Source organism: Protopterus annectens, chromosome 13.part0, assembly GCF_019279795.1.
Source record: "Protopterus annectens isolate FY-2018-M chromosome 13.part0, PAN1.0, whole genome shotgun sequence".
In the NCBI taxonomy this organism is placed as follows: domain Eukaryota; kingdom Metazoa; phylum Chordata; order Ceratodontiformes; family Protopteridae; genus Protopterus; species Protopterus annectens.
Genome location: NC_056747.1, coordinates 876,317,090 through 876,333,613, shown reverse-complemented (window position 1 = coordinate 876,333,613; position 16,524 = coordinate 876,317,090).

Genomic DNA, 16,524 nt, shown 5'->3' with positions numbered 1-16,524 from the left:
CAATCATAGCTACCGCCTTGTCTTCAAAGTGGGTTTAAGAGGTATACCACAATTCAGTCCAGGTGATCTGTGGGCCTCAAGGGAAACAATCCATTTCAACTCCATCATTTCAATATAATTATTTAAATCACCTCCTCTTATATTGGGTGAAATCAACTGCAAAGCCCTAAAGCTAAATTTACTATATCAAGGGGTAGAGGAAGCATGAGTAGCCAAAGCATTAGTTGAAACACTATTGCATATAGTACCAACATGTTCAAGGATTCGTTCCCAAAGTCGGTGTGTGGTCTTGTCCACATAAAAGGAAGAACATGAACAGCAAGTGGCCACATAGACCAAATTGCTGCCCCAGCAGGTGGCTGAAAACCTAGGTGAAAAAATCTGCCAAGAAACAGGATGGGTAAACTGTACATCAGGGCAATAAAAGAACAAGCCCTGCAACTATTACATGGAAAGGTACCCTTCCTGCTAGATAACATAGGTGTAATCTGATAAGGTTCATAACAAAGCAGCCTTTTAAGAAATAGATTATTCCTAAAAGTAAAGAAAGTGAACAACTGGGTTGGTATACTGGCAGGCTAGAAGGGTATTAATGCTTGTGCTTGAAATATTTGTATTTATGTATGCATGTATCTATGTGATGATATATACAGTGAAGGAACTAGGTGCATACCATTGTCTGACCAGTCTGAAAACAAACAGTTATAGCTCCTAATCATCTGCATCAGCACACACAAACTATATACTGATGACACAGCAATGTAAACAGCTGACGTGTGCCTTAAAAGCAGCTGTAAAAAGTAATAGCATACTACTCTACCATCCATGATTTAGGCCACCAAAAGGCACTTAATGTGGTAGATCATCTTCAACATACCACTGATTACGGGATGCTAGAAATAACTTTTACTATGTAAAATGCTCTATGATTCAAAATAGGCAAATGAGTACTTGTTTAGGACAACCGTACAGCATTATAAGCCATGCATAATTAATGAGGCTTATCAGCATAGAATATTTCCGCACTATAATTACTTGTCTGGTAGTTGGCTCAGAGGGTTAAAGCTGTGAGCAGCAGTTCCTGGGGTAATGAGTGTGGTTGTTTCAGCTCTCACTTGCCTACTGTGTGACCCTGAGAAAATGACCTAGTCAGATATTGCTCCTGGTCACCTTGAAAAGGGAATGTGTATGTTTCCCGTAGGCTTACCTGCTTAACAAATGGGTATTGTTACTATGATTATTATTATTATTACTACTTAGCACAAAGCAGTAGGGACAAAGTAGTTAGACTCTATGTAGTGTCAAGTTTGAAGTAAATGTTAACTCCTTAACAACTGTAAACTGTGGAATGTCACATCTATAGAGGCTACGCGCAGCCTTACATTCCAGACTAGTATCTGAAAAATTAAGTTAAAAGCATAAGCCAAACAAATGTAACTATCTTGTAAACAGTAACTGAAATTAAAAAGGTATACTTGGCAATATTACTAGTAAAAAAGTATTTGCACTGATAATTGTGTGTATTCACACTTTAAAGCAATAGTATAATATATTGTAATGCACTTAAAACAAGAATTAAGTGTTTCTCTAAAGTTATGTAGAGAGAAATCCCTGCATTCTGTGTTGATAACCTTCATTAACTATATATGGCTTACAGTGTTGTAAGGTTGCCCTATTCAGCTGTCCACTTGTCTGTTTTGGAGTACAGAGCATTTTATATAAAAAGGCTATTTCTGAATTCATACATTCAGTAACACAGTGAAGATGACTGGAATATTCATAAAGATTACCAAAAAGCATACACTCTGTGTACACTTTCTGAATTCAAGAACAGCTCTTCCTATACCTCGCAACCTCTTGATGCAAGAAATCCAGACAAGCCTTAAAACAATGAGTAGACAAAGGCACAAAAATAGTGACAGATTTTAATTATTGTTCTTATAAACTTAGAAAGTTGGTAGAATTACATAATTTGTGTTAGCATGCCTCAAATGTATATCATTATTTAGAGAATTCAACCCTTACTGATTTGCCAGAAAATCACAAATTTTATGAGGAATAGACTAAAAATACGAAGCAAAAATCTGAATGTTCTGGAGAAGTTTTAACAGCTGAGAAGTATGGCCCTTCCACAATGGTTGTGTTGTCTATTCACTCAGAAAAGTTACACTAAGTGCACATCGTGGTAAATTCTATGAATCTGGTGTCTTTGGGTAGCCTACATATTTACAGAAATTTGAAAACTTGAGATTATTTGTATAATTATCGCTCAAGATATACAGTTTCCAGTACAAATATAAACAGCAGTTTTCTTTACCATCATTATGTTTTACCTAATGTCAAATAACAGCTTTAATTCAGTTGGTTTTGCAAGCATGAATGTACTATGGGAATATTGCATATTTTCCTGATTGTTATCAACCAACCATGGATATCTCCAGTATAGCACACTGTACATGGCCATTGACAAGTTAACGTTCTCACACCATGACATTTCACACTATGCCTCTCAATAACACATAGCTTTCTCAGTTATTAAAATATGAATGTAAATAGAAAAGTATAAATTAGTAGGTGGACTGTCTACTATTTTCTATTAAATTATTTTGTAGCAAATATTTTATAGGCATATTTTACAGTTCAATTTTTATTCAGTTTTTATTAAGTGAACTAAGTGCATAACATAATTTAGGAAGTGAGCATCATACCCTTCACACTGCAAAGTTTCTTCTTTTTTTTTTTAAATACAAAAGTATGAGTTCCAAGTGACAAGAAGTCATTAATGTCTCCACCGCAGGTCATTATTATTATTATTATTATTATTATTATTATTATTATTATATTAATCTTTATAATGCGTAATGCTATTAAAACTGCTTTGTAAAGTTTAATTATGTAAAACTCCTCTGCTGTGGTTCATTATATCTTTTTTCAACACAAATTTGTTAATTATAATAGAGGCAGAAGCAGAGCAAGATGCTTGAAAAAAAAGCACACAGCTACAGAACTACAGCATAGATCTTAACAGTATTCATAATAACAACATAATTGAAATTATTACGGTCTTAATCAGGAGTTAATCAGCAGAGCAAGATGCTTGAAAAAAAAGCACACAGCTACAGAACTACAGCATAGATCTTAACAGTATTCATAATAACAACATAATTGAAATTATTAGGCTCTTAAACAGGAGTTAATCACATATATATATAGAAAGATGGCCACAGTTCCTCCTTCCCAGAATTTCGACCACTGCATAGTTGATTGTTGTAACAATTTAAATGCTTATGCATGTCTTTTATTGGGAAATTCTAAAATCTGAAAATTATGGCAAATATGTCAGACAGCAAATAAAGGAGCATTCTTTTTTTCATTGCTGGTAAGGCTTATTGCCTGTGATGTTGCAAAATACCTAAAATGAACCATCGGTTAATTCTGGGTTTGGTTTCTTAAGTGGGTAAGAAGTGGCTTTGTTATGTTTTCTCCCAAATCCCATGAGCAGCGGGGCAGCTGTAAAGCATGTGCAAATAGTTGTCATCTATTGCACCACATCTCCAGAGTGGTACATCTATATCATGAATGACCTTCCCTGAAGGGGTGCAATGCCAGAAATTAATCTTTTTAAAGTGTATTAAGAACTCCAGATTTCAGAAATCCAAACACAGTGCTGCCAGTCTTTTGGGCATATATGGATGTCTAGCAAACCTTCCCATTTCAGCCTGTCAGAGTCAAAAATCTGTTGCTATAGTTGTCCAAGGTTTTGCTTAGCTTGGAAAGGAGGTGGTCTTTAGATGTAAGTTTTGGACTTCCCAGACCACCACAGCCTCTAGTTATGGTGGAGTTTTATTGATTCTATAACCCATGTGAATTAGTTCAAATACTGCAACCACAGAAGATTTATTATGGAGCTACTGTCTTTGCATTCAGTTAATGAGTACTGTTGGGGCAGAGATCACACCAAAAGAGAATATGTGCCTCTAGTCATTCCTTCCAGAAAAGTGGGTGTTCACTCATTTTAGTTTCATTGGCTCCCCAAACAGGAGTCCACAGGTTGCGTCTGGTTGGAAACAGATCTAGCTTCATCAAGTGTTTGGTCATCTTCTCTTCCCAGTCACCTTAGTGACATACCTTTCTCCATTTTTTTAGTGATGAGCAATGTGGTGATCTTATGGACTAAATTAAATTCCGGAAGGATCCAGATTGATCTGGGCTTAGATCTAGTTTGCACATAGTGTAGCATTTTTACTGCTTGAGAATACCTCTGAAAATCTGGCAGACCTAGTCCACTATAGAATTAGAAATCACTAACTTCCCTCTGGCTAAATGAGAGTGTTTATAATCTACTTATTTATTTATTTACTTGGTATTGCACTGATCTCAGTGGATCATTCACAGGCACAGCCCAGGTGAATAGTTTCATGTAAGAAATGAACAAAACATCATTTTTCCTCGTGTAGATAGGAAATGTTGGCAGTACAATGGGGAAGAAAGAGGTACCTGGGAGCATATGTTTTCGGAGAGCAATGAGTTGGCAGACTTTAAAACTTCCCCTACAGAGTACTCTGTCTGGAATACTTGGTGAGCAAATGAGTGTAACTAAGGAGATTTTTTTTTTAGCTGGGATACAGGATCTGAATTGCCCAGAGATAGTAAGGTAGGTCTCAGTGTAGGTGAAAATGCCTTTTGTTTGATGAAAGGAGTTAAACTGTAGTCCTGGGGTATCCATACTGGTGCTCCACTTAGAGTACACTTAGGGCCAAGATCTCTTATCACCCAAATTATTTCTCCTTAATCTTGCTAGTTAAGGAATTGTATTATGATTTTTATTTATGACATTTGTTTACCAGGAAGGTCCACTGGGCTTATGAGTGCCCATTTTCAGTGGAGGCCCGGGGAGAAAGTTCCAATAGATTAATGCAATAACGAAAACTGCATTACAATCCAGAGGTGGCTACCACAAGGTAGTTACTATACTTACAAGAGTTACTACAAAAATGAATGATACCAGTGATGAGGTACAATTTACACAGAAAAACTGCATTACAGTACAGAGGTGGCTACTGCAAGGAAGTTACAATATTTACAAGGGTTTCTATCATACAATGATATCAGTGAAGTGGTACAGCTTACAGCTACAAAGCTACTATACAACGAATATCAGTGAAGTGGTACAGCTTACAGCTACAAAATGTAGTAATAGAATTACGCAAAATGACAGAAATGTGATTTTAAATGCAGCAAAGATCAAAGTTTATTAAGAAGAGAGCAATACAAGGAGTGCTAATAAGGGAGAGAGGGTTAGGTAACAGCATTAGAGAAAGTAAAGCAGTTGCAAATCCAGTTAGAAAGAAGATGATTTTGGAGGGCAGTTTTGAATTTGAAGGGGTGTTGTTCAGAACATACAGAGGAGGGAGCATTATTATGATGTGTTTGGGATGATTGTTATAGTCTTGGTATTATGCCTTTCCACCACTGGAGGAGAATCATACTTCAACTTTATAGAGATCTCTTTCCTGATGAAGTCCACTGGGCTGTCAGCGTCAAGTCCCTCTAGCAATTCATTTATTCTGAGATTATTTTTAAGCGATCAGCTCTCTAAGCCAATGACCTTTAATAGGAGTAGTCATTGCCATTCTCCGATTTCCTCAATTAGTTGAGTATGTTGGAGGGCAGGTTGCTGCTTTAACAGATCCTGGTGTTGAGCTCCAATTTAGTGTGTAGTGCTGAGACCTTTGATTTATTTTCTGCACTGATGGACGTCAACTGTTGTAAGTCGAGTTTGCCCTTCTTTAGTAAGGTATTTAGGGAAATTAGAGAGCAATGCAGCTTATCTGGGTCAATATTGGACATCCCTCAATTTTCTGATAGTTTCCATTTAATCTTGGAGGCCATATCATCTGGTATGCTTTTATGTGACTCTTGGACAAAGGGATACCCAAAAGCTATATAAAGTCCCAAGAGCATTGCAGGGAGACAGGGATTGCATCACTGATTAAAATAAACTATATTTTAGGCACTTGGCTGTAAAACCTGTTAAATACATTAAGTCAAAACTCCCATGTTAGTGCTGAGTGTGAAAATTCGTATCTGCACCTAGGCATATCCCTGAGCTCAGCCCCTCATGGTTCATTATATCTTAGTAGGTGATTTATACAGAAAGATGTTACAACATCCTTTGATACAAAAATATATCTTCTATATACTCTGCAACTCTAAAACTCTACAACTGTATAACATGGCCTACACACATCACACCCAGCTACCAAAAGCACTACTCTACCCATTGACTATCTTCACTCTCCTCCTGTTGTCCATCCTTTCCTCCTACCACACACAACTTTATATCACCATCCCACCACCATGGCAGACAGAATCCATAACCAGTCCCATAAAACTAATACACTTTCCTATATCACCTTGCGACCTCTCCTCCTCTCAACCTTTCTCCTATTTATATAATAAGACAACACACAAAACTAACCCTTATTCTCCCTTAAAACAAGCTAAGATATTTCACAAACTAACCAAACTCTATCTATACCTACTCCAAAACCTCACTTGCTGTGGAGACATTCACCCTAATCCAGGACCCAATACATCTACCAGCACAAACTTAAAACAGCCAAATCCTCTATACCTAATACCTACCTCATCTCTCCTCCTCTTAATCATAAATGTAAGAAGTATACTTAGCAAAACACAGGACATTTATGCCCTGTTAGCTCTATACAAACCAGATATCATTGGTTTAACAGAAACTTGGCTTAAACTAGAAGACAACAATAATGAAATTACTGCCCCTGGCTACAATATTATACATAGAGATTGAGCAGGGAAAAAGGGAGGAGGCATAGCAATACTATTCCAAAATCACCTCACCATTGAACAATTTGGGTGTAATTCCCAAGAGGTCAAAGATGTAGAACTAATTCTCGCCAAATTAAAACTGTACTCCAACAAACAAATAATTATTGCAGGTGTCTATATCCCACCAGGCAATAACATTACTATACTGGAAAGCCTTCTAAGCTGTATGTCAAACTCCCTTCCACAAGAAACCATACTATTAGGTGATTTTAATATTGACTGGACTGACTGCTCCAGCCAAAATCCCTCGACCTACATTAACCTCCATGGGTTCACCCAAATTATATCTGACCCCACTAGAACTGACAAAACTTCCAAACATCAGTCCATCTTGGACTGCATTCTGCTTTCTGACCCCACTTTTGCACAGCAATCAGGCTGTCTTCCCGTGAGTACCCACCTAGTGACTTACATAATTAGGCACTGATCTCGCCTCTTTAACCAACCCATTCTCAGAGTACTGTGTAACAAAAAGACCTTCAGAGCTAATGACCTAATCAATGCACTAAAATGCTGTAATTGGACTCCCCTGAAACAACCATCACTAGATGAAGCCGTGCAGTACTTTAACTCAACCTTCCTAAAAATCTTAAACCATCATGCACCCTCCAGAACCATTAGAATCAAGACTAACTATACCTCATGGCTTACAAAAGATACTAAAATTATAATGAAAGAAAGAGATAAAGCCTGGATACAATTTCACAAACTCAAAACCACTACCTCGAGATAAAACTATCTAAAACTCCACAACAATGCCAAAAAACTAATCAAACTTGATAAAAGTAATTATTACAGAACCATGCAGGAAAAACATGCTCACAACCCTCAAAATTTCTGAGCCACAATAAATAGCTTACACCTAGGAAAATCCACCACTCCATCCCATGTAGTACCTAACAACCATGAGAACATCCCCACCCAATTTAACAAATACTTTATAGAAACAGTCCAAGCCCTAGCCAGCTCCCAAAATAGTATTAGTAACCCCATATCAACAGCTACCCCTACCCATCACTGTACACAAACCAACTCCTCCAGTTTTTCCCCACACCCTGTCCCTATTAATATAATTGCTAAACTCCTCAAAAAACTCAAATCAACCACATTGGCAGCTGATAATCTGCCAGCAGATTTTCTTCAGATAGCAGAAGCTATAGCCTGTCCCGTGTCCATTCTCATAAATAGGTCAATATCAGAATATTAAGTACCTCACTTATGGAATATATCACATATTATATCACTGCACAAAGGAGGTAACTCCCTTGAGCTCACCAACTACCACCCCATAGTGATTCTACCACATTTATCAAAAATATTAGCGAGAGTAGTTCATTCTCAACTAATACAGTACCTCCTAAAAAATGAGCTACTATCCAAATCCCAGCATGACTTCAGACCTGCCCATAGCACCACCACAGCATTACTTTCATATACCAACATTGTCAATCACCACAGAAACAATGAACTATTTGTATCCTCCATATTCTTAGACTTGTCCAAAACCATTGACATGGTTAACCATAGAATGCTTCTAGAAACACTATCCACCCTTAACATAAGCCCCTCCACCATATCATGGTTCAATAATTACTTAACAGAGCAGCAGCAGGCAGTTCTATGGCAAGACCAATTGTCCTCCCCTATTACCAGTAGCTATAGGTGTCTCTCAAGTGTATATCCATTACTGTTCTCACTATTTACAAACCAGATGGCTTCTTCCTCACCCTCTGCCTCAGTAGTGCAATACGCAGATGACACCACCATTATATGTGCCACCCCCAGCATAAATGAACTACAAACCATAACTCAAAATAACTTTACTTTAGCTGAAGTATGGTTTACCAATATCAAACTTATTCTTAATCCCCAAAAAAACAAACTTATTCTCTTCAGCCCTGGTAGATCTCCACCTCTAAACTTTGATTTTACCATAAAATCTAAAGATAATATACAAATCACCCCAACAACACACACAAAACTCCTAGGAGTAGAAATTGACAATACTCTCAAATTCAGCATACACATAGCCCAAACAATCAAGAAAGTTAGCAAAAATCTTGGTCTCCTTTATAGGAACAGACAGTTCATCACTAGACATATCAAAGCCACTATTGCAAGGACTCAAAAATCTTGGTCTCTTTTATAGGAACAGACAGTTCATCACTAGACATATCAAAGCCACTATTGCAAGGACTCATCTCTTATCCATCCTCCTTTATGCCTCCTCTGTCTTAACTAATCTTCACCACACTGAACTAAAAAACATGGAATCTTGTTACAACAAGATTGCCAAGTTTGCTACCGATGCCTCACATAGATCCCACCACTGTCTAGCCCTCAAGCAATTTAATTGGCTTGAGTTACCCCAACTACTCCTACTCAACCAACTCTGTATAGCACACAAACTCTACTACCTTCCTGACAAAACCCCAGCACTTCAACATCTAATTCACCCCTACACCACCACTAGAGCCTTAAGCTCCAGTAATAAAAACCTCATCAACGTAAATCTCTCTTTGACTGTACTACTGCCAAAATCTGGAATTCGCTCCCCAGCCAGGTAACCTCTACCACGTCTACTTTCCAATTTAAAAAACTCATCAAAACCCACTATTTAAATAACTGGATCTGCTCTTGATACTCCCCGGGTTAATCTAGACCACTGCACTGCCACAAGAAGACCTGTTGCTTATCTGTGCATGCAATGACAACTCCTTCACAGCACTGGTCAACTTGATTTATCATTGTTTTGTTCTAAACAGAATAAATAACCATCTTAAAAAAAATGTAACTCTTAAATTCTCATATTTGTATCACTATAATAATGACTTACAATTTATAACTGATAATCACTGCGTATGTATGCCTGTTTGTATTCTTATCATGTATGCTCATATGTTTTCTGATATGTTACCCATATGCTTGTGTGCATTCCTGTTATGTATGCTCATGTGTTCTCTTATATGTTGCCCATATTTTTCTTTTATGTACTGTATTGTTATTGTTATTTGGAGCATTTCTTTCCGGGCCTCCACTGAAAATGGACCTGTGTTCAGTCGGACTTTCCCAGTAAACAAATGTAAAATAAAATAAAATAAAATGTTACAATAACTATAATCCAGGTTCTCAAGCCTTGCCTGAAACAGGTCTTCGGATCAGTGTACTTCCCTGGTTAAGAATGTAATACATAAAGAAGTAAACACATCCATACATATGTACATACACAGTCATAACATCATTTTGTTACTTACACCTGCACCTTTTTTAATTACAGTGGTGGCTCGTGATATCGGACTGCAGGACTGCAACCCCCTCCCCAGCTGTGAACCACAATGGTACAGTCCTACAGTCCTAGGAATCCTCCATACAAAGTCAGACTGCTGCCTTTCCAGTCCGGATTCAGGAGGAAGGAAGCAGACTGCTGATTCCCCAGAAGTCTATGCAGTGCTAACCGCATAAACTGGAAGGAGATTGGACTGCAGAGTCAGCAGTCTTGGAACAAGCCAAAAAACTGGACATGTGCATTCCGAGCCAAGAAACCGGAAGTGTGCATTCCGGCGTGAACGCAGGAGAGGAGAAATCTGAAGCTGGGATTATTGAAGCTGTTACAGATGGCATGAATGGATTTCCAGAGAAAGCTGTGGATTTATTGCAATAGAAGAGAAAGCTGAAACAGCAGACTGCAGGTATGAGGTTTACTGAAGCTGTTACAGACAGCATGAACAGATTTCCAGGAGAAGAGAAAGCTGAAACAGCAAAGTGCATGTGTGAAATGGCCCAGTTCATATCGGGTGGTGGGTAGAGAATACCTCAGGCTTGAACCCTGTACCTTACAGTCAGGGAGCAAGAGCATGAATTCCCTACCCACCATCAGACTTTTGCCTCATATTTTTCTTCTCTTCCTCATAAAATCTGTGGTTTCTGGAATGGATGCTTAATTCAATAAATAATTGTTGATGGTGCAGTGGCAGCATTGTTGCCTCATAGCTAGAGGTTTTCTGCTTTGATTCTTGCCTGGGGTGCCTTCTGTGTGGAGTCTGCATGTCCTCCCTGTCTTTGTATGGGTTTCCTCTGAGTGCTCTGGTGTCCTCCCATGTTACAAAGACATGTGTATGGAGTGCTTCTCCCTGGGCATCTGCTAAAAATTGCCTTTTGTTCCAAGTCAGACTTTCCTGGTTAACAAATGTTAAATAAATAATAAATGACAGACATTTGAATTTCAGACTTCATATTCTTCAGAAGGTACATGGTAACACAAAACCTTTAATTCTACCAATTTGCTAAGTTTATAAGATGAATATTTGAAATTTGTCTCTATTTTTGGGACTGTATACCCTCCATTATGGGTTCATCTAGTTTTTTTTCTAAGGTTGAGAGCTATGGTGAGAACTGAATTCAATGAATATGTTTGGGGGCTGTATTCCCCCATTATTGGCTTTGTTCAGGTGTTTTGTGCTAAGAGGTTGACAGCTATGGTGAGAACTGACCACGAAATAGTAGCCATTTAAGTTTCAGTCTTCCTGTCTTTAAGAAAACACCTGATTTGTCATAGTGGTATGTTGCTTTGACTGTTTTGCACGAGGTCATGGGTTCAAGACATGTCAGTGAAATGTATGGCAGTAACACAGTATTTTATTCTAGCAATTTTCCAGGATTATACAAGCAATGTTTAAAATGTGTCCCTGTTTTTTGGGCTTTTGCCCCCCCCCCCCAATACATTTTGGCTTTTTCCAGATTTCTTGTGTTGCAAAGTTGAGAGATACAGCTAAGTGTCTAGTAGATTTTACATGGAGCTGAGAACTGCTGGGAAGATAAGTTTAGTGCTGGTTATGCTGAGTCAGCTTGTATTGTTAATAGCACAGTAGGTAGTATACTTTTGATGCAGAAGGCTGTGGGTTCTACTCCCACTGTATGTAGATGCATTGCTGATACTGTACTGTGTTGTAAAGGGGGTGGATGCTGCAGTCCCGTTTGGTGAAGATACCTAGTAATTAGAACCTGTTATATGTTCATAGGTAAGTACTAGGTTATCTGCCCAAGGGCATTTATAAGCCTAGCCAGAATGTGTTGGCTTTCACCACCCCCTTAGATTAGTTCCCTGTGCCTCTGTCCAGCAGAACCATTTGTTCCCTGAACCACTGTCCAGCAGTGCCACAGCAGTGATCCCCAGGGTAAATTTTCTGTTTCCCATGTATCAGTTTGCCATCCATCCCTAATTGCAATATTACTAGCTTACATAGGTTATTTATTCCTCAAGGGCAACAGGTACTTTATTTGTAGACGAAACAATGAAATATAAAGTTGTTTGCTAGCAGCAACCTCTTCATTAGTTACAGATCTCTTTAATGTGGAATTATTTAGATGACTTTGACTTCTTCAGAGATTGTGCATATTTACTGATACTGGTGGATTATAGAAGTTTGAGTAGATTTTTATGATGGAAATGTTCTGAATTGGCAATTGGGCAGTTTTGTCATTACTGCTGCATGCATTTTGTTTCATTGTTTACTGGAAAAATGCTCAAAACAATACATTAAAATGCCCTCTAACAACTGTACTGTATTATACAAGGAATATTATTTAATACAATCAGGAAGGTGTATCAAAGAACACATGTATGTTTCATGTGCAAGGGGCCTATGATTTGAAAATGGCCCAAAGTTAATCTTTATCTGCCACTGGCAAAATATATTTTCTTTGAATGTGGGTTTCAATGCTGTTTCAATGAATGTGAGTTTCAAGGGCAGAGAAGTTTTAATATTAAGTATTTTCATTGTAACTGCATCGCTTTGTTTAGCAGATTGTCTATTAGTGTTTGCGCTGTAAAATGCAAAATAAAACTTTCAAATGAAATCCAAATCATCACAGAAGTAAAGCAGTATGCACATTACAGTGTTTATGGTAAATGGGGCAAAATAGCCAAGTAATGGGACATTGGAATGGTTGCAGGGGGGAGGCTCCATTTGACCATGAGTTTGTGAGGGGTGAATGGCGGCAAACTCAAAGACAGCCCCAGCTGAACTATACCTCTCAGCTGTCCAGATTTTTGCAGAATGAATACATTTTTGCTTCTTATTTTTGGTTTGTTCCTCATAAAATTTGTGTTTTTCTGGCAAATCATTTAGGAATGATGTCACTAAATAATGACACAGCCTTCATAACCTTCAGAAAAATGCATGCTAAAGCAAGACCTGTTATTCTATCAACTGTCTAAGTTCATACAAAAGGAATTTTTAGTATTTGTGTTTTTGTATTAGTGTTTGTATGTTCCCCAAATATATTTGGCCTTGTCCAGATTTCCCGCATTAAGAGGTTGAGAGGTACGTGCAAATAAATCGCTTTATAGGATTAGGAATATCCAAACCTCTCAACTGTCCCCGATTTTGGCTCAAAATGTTGCTCTCCCCCTAATAATCCCTCCACAAAATGGCAATTTTGGAAGAAAACATGCAGGGTTTACAATTATAAATAACTGTAATGATCAGAGTTATAGGTTAATTTTATTTCAGAAATGCATGTAGATTATTTTATTTTGTCAGCTGCTCAAGTTAACAGTTCTAATATTAAAAAAGTGTCCCTTCTTTGACAGGTTCCCAGCTGTATTGTGTGGCAATTTTATATTTTTGCATCACATTTTTGGTCCATTTCTTCATAAAATTGTGGTTTTCTGGCAAATTAGTGGCAAATCATTAAAGACTGAAGTTAGAAAACAATGACAGACATTTAAGTTTCAGATGTCATACCCTTCCGAAAATTCATACTAATGTAAGACCTACTACTATTTTATTATCTTTCTAAATTTATAAGAGCAATATTTAAAAATTGTCCTTATTTTTGGGCCTTTGTCCCACTACTATGTAAGGCTTTATTCAAATTTCTTGCTCTGAGGTTGAGAGGTATGACAAATGTGTCAGAGCCATTACCGTTAGCCAGAGACATTTCAAATTGTGACATACTTGTTGCACCCCACTCCCCCATGTAGTGACTCGGCATGTGTCCAAGAAAGGCAAGGAGCAGTTATGCAGTGTAAGTGTGCAGAGTATTCTCCTATCCAAGGTAGGCACATGTACGACAGTGGCTTTTCATCTGTCCTTGATTTTGCAGAATGTTCTGGTTTTCTGTCATATTTTTATACTGTTGATTTATGCTTCTTATTATTTAGAAAATGCATGTTGTTGCAGTGCCCTGTTGCTCTGTGTTTAAGTAGCAATGCTTTAATGACCATCAGATAAGCTTGTCTAAGATTGTAAGATGCAAGTAAGCTTTAATAAACATGCTGTTAAAGAATTACCAACATTGAAGGCCTTTTTGTTGTTGCATTACAGAGAATATTTATATAACTAGATAACGTATAAGCCTTAGGTATTGAAATGCATATGACAAGTATTTATAATAAAGGACAGTATTACAATATTTTCAGAAGCATATTACATTTGTTGGAGACTTGCAGTGATCTTTGCAGCCTTTACACATCAACTAAACTGAATGCCAATCTATCATGGGTGGTCCATAACCTATGCAGTAATCCTTTAAGCAATTTATCTTGAGCTTGTTTCTTGTTTGCTGTTCATTTTTTACTTTGATCATGTTTTCCCCATGAAACAAGTAGACAGTTGTCAGGCAGTAGGTCTTTTTTGGATAAGAAACATTTATACAAGTGAGGGTATCACAGAGATTGCTACTTTCAGCATGTTACTTGGTACTTTTATAAAGCTGAACATAAACTATAATTAGAACTGCAGTGCAAGGAGAAGTGATTTGAGTTGAGTGCTGCTTGTTTTTTTTTATATACTTGATTTTGACTGACATTCCAGTAATGTATTTAAAAAGTAATTTATTTTTTCATGCCTCACAACCTTTCTGTTTCCATCTAGATATTAAGTAAGCTGTCCTGTAGCCAATGCACTGAAATCTTTTTTTCTTCTACACTTCGTTTTGTCTTGATCAGACATTTGTAATAATGGTTTGGCACCCAGAGCAGCCATATTTAATTAAATTTCCAGTTGTTGTGGTTTTGAGCATACCCCTGCCCCTTTTTAGTTTACCGCACCCCTTCCCATTGGCCCCACCCATTCAGCTGTCTCCTGCAGCCCCCCTTTGATTTGAAGTCACCAGACGCCACTGTTTAATGACTCTAAAATTATTTGGTAAGTCACTTAGTTAAGGAAGCTAGCCCCAAAAATACTAGGATACCATAAGGAGCTATGACTGTTAAACAGATTTGTACTGAAAGGCTCTGTAGGTGTGAATGAGTTATCTCAGTACCTCTTACAGTCAAAAAACCTGTGGCAATATCCATCAAACTGCAGGCTATCATAATACTTAGATCATGCTCCTATTAGAAGGTGCAGTTTTATTCAATTTCACGCAAATGAGTATAGGTGTGTAGAGAAAGTTATGCATTTGAGTATGTACTGCAAAGAATTCTCAAGAAGATGTTCCTATTCAAAGACAGGAGTGGAGGTGTCATGTCCCTTTGTGGGATAAATTGGAGACAATATTTATTTAGTGCATAGAACACCATTATTACACTCCAGCATTGGGAAACAGACAGGCTAGTTTAGTGATTCCATAGAGCGAGAATTGATCTTAACGATTGTTAACTACTCCTCTAAGCACTGTTAAGCTTGGGTTTGGTGCTAGGCATTAACAGTTAGCAGTACTGGCTAGCCCATGACAATGGCAGAATTTAAAACAGCTTTGTTTCTGACCACTGTCTATGTCAGTAATCTGTCCCTGACTTTCTTTCCATGATGTATGTGTTAAGCCATACATTTGACAATACTTGCTAAGTGCTTTATGGCTTTAAAAGCTGGTAAAACACTTTGTGCTATTTTTTCTTTTCTTTTGTAACTAGTAGGATATGTAGCAAATAAAGCTCCATGCAATACAAAGAACAATGACTGGGTCTCTGATTGTAACCCTCCACTATCTATTCTTGATTCGGATACCAAGATTCACCTCGAGAACACTCTCAAGTTGAATTTCTTGGCATCCATATCTCAAACACATAATAATGTGGTTATGATTGGCGACACAATCATAATCTTCTATACTGTGCATAGAACACCATTATTATGCTCTGAGTTTATGAAAAAAGATAACTTGTTAAGCACCCTTCTGTCATAAGAGCTGACAATACCAGCCACCGTAGCAGAGTGACAAAACACTGAACAGCTTACAGAAAATGTTAGACATTTCCCTGTTTTACACAGACATGCGCATGAACGCACGCATACACACACACACACACACACACACATGTGGCAGAGTAAAGTGTCACAACAGCTTTTAAAGCTTCTTGTTCCTAAGAGGGACACTTTGTTTCTGCCTGTTGTTTGTGTAGCACTAATGTTCTTACATCTCTCAGAATTTTAAAATGCTTTGCGCTCCTATACTTTTATCTGTCACTGGTAGTACATGAATGACATAAAGCTACACGCACTACAAGGACGTAATATTAGACTCTCCAATCATAACTCATATTATGTGTTCTCAGCATAATTGTCAACACAATTTTGAACTTCTGTTTGTTTCATTCTAGATGTGAATTTCTTGACATTTATCTAAAACATGTTATGACTCAAGACACTGTAATAATCCTGTATGTTGTACCACCTGTACTGATATGAATGCAGATGTTTCATGGCCAGC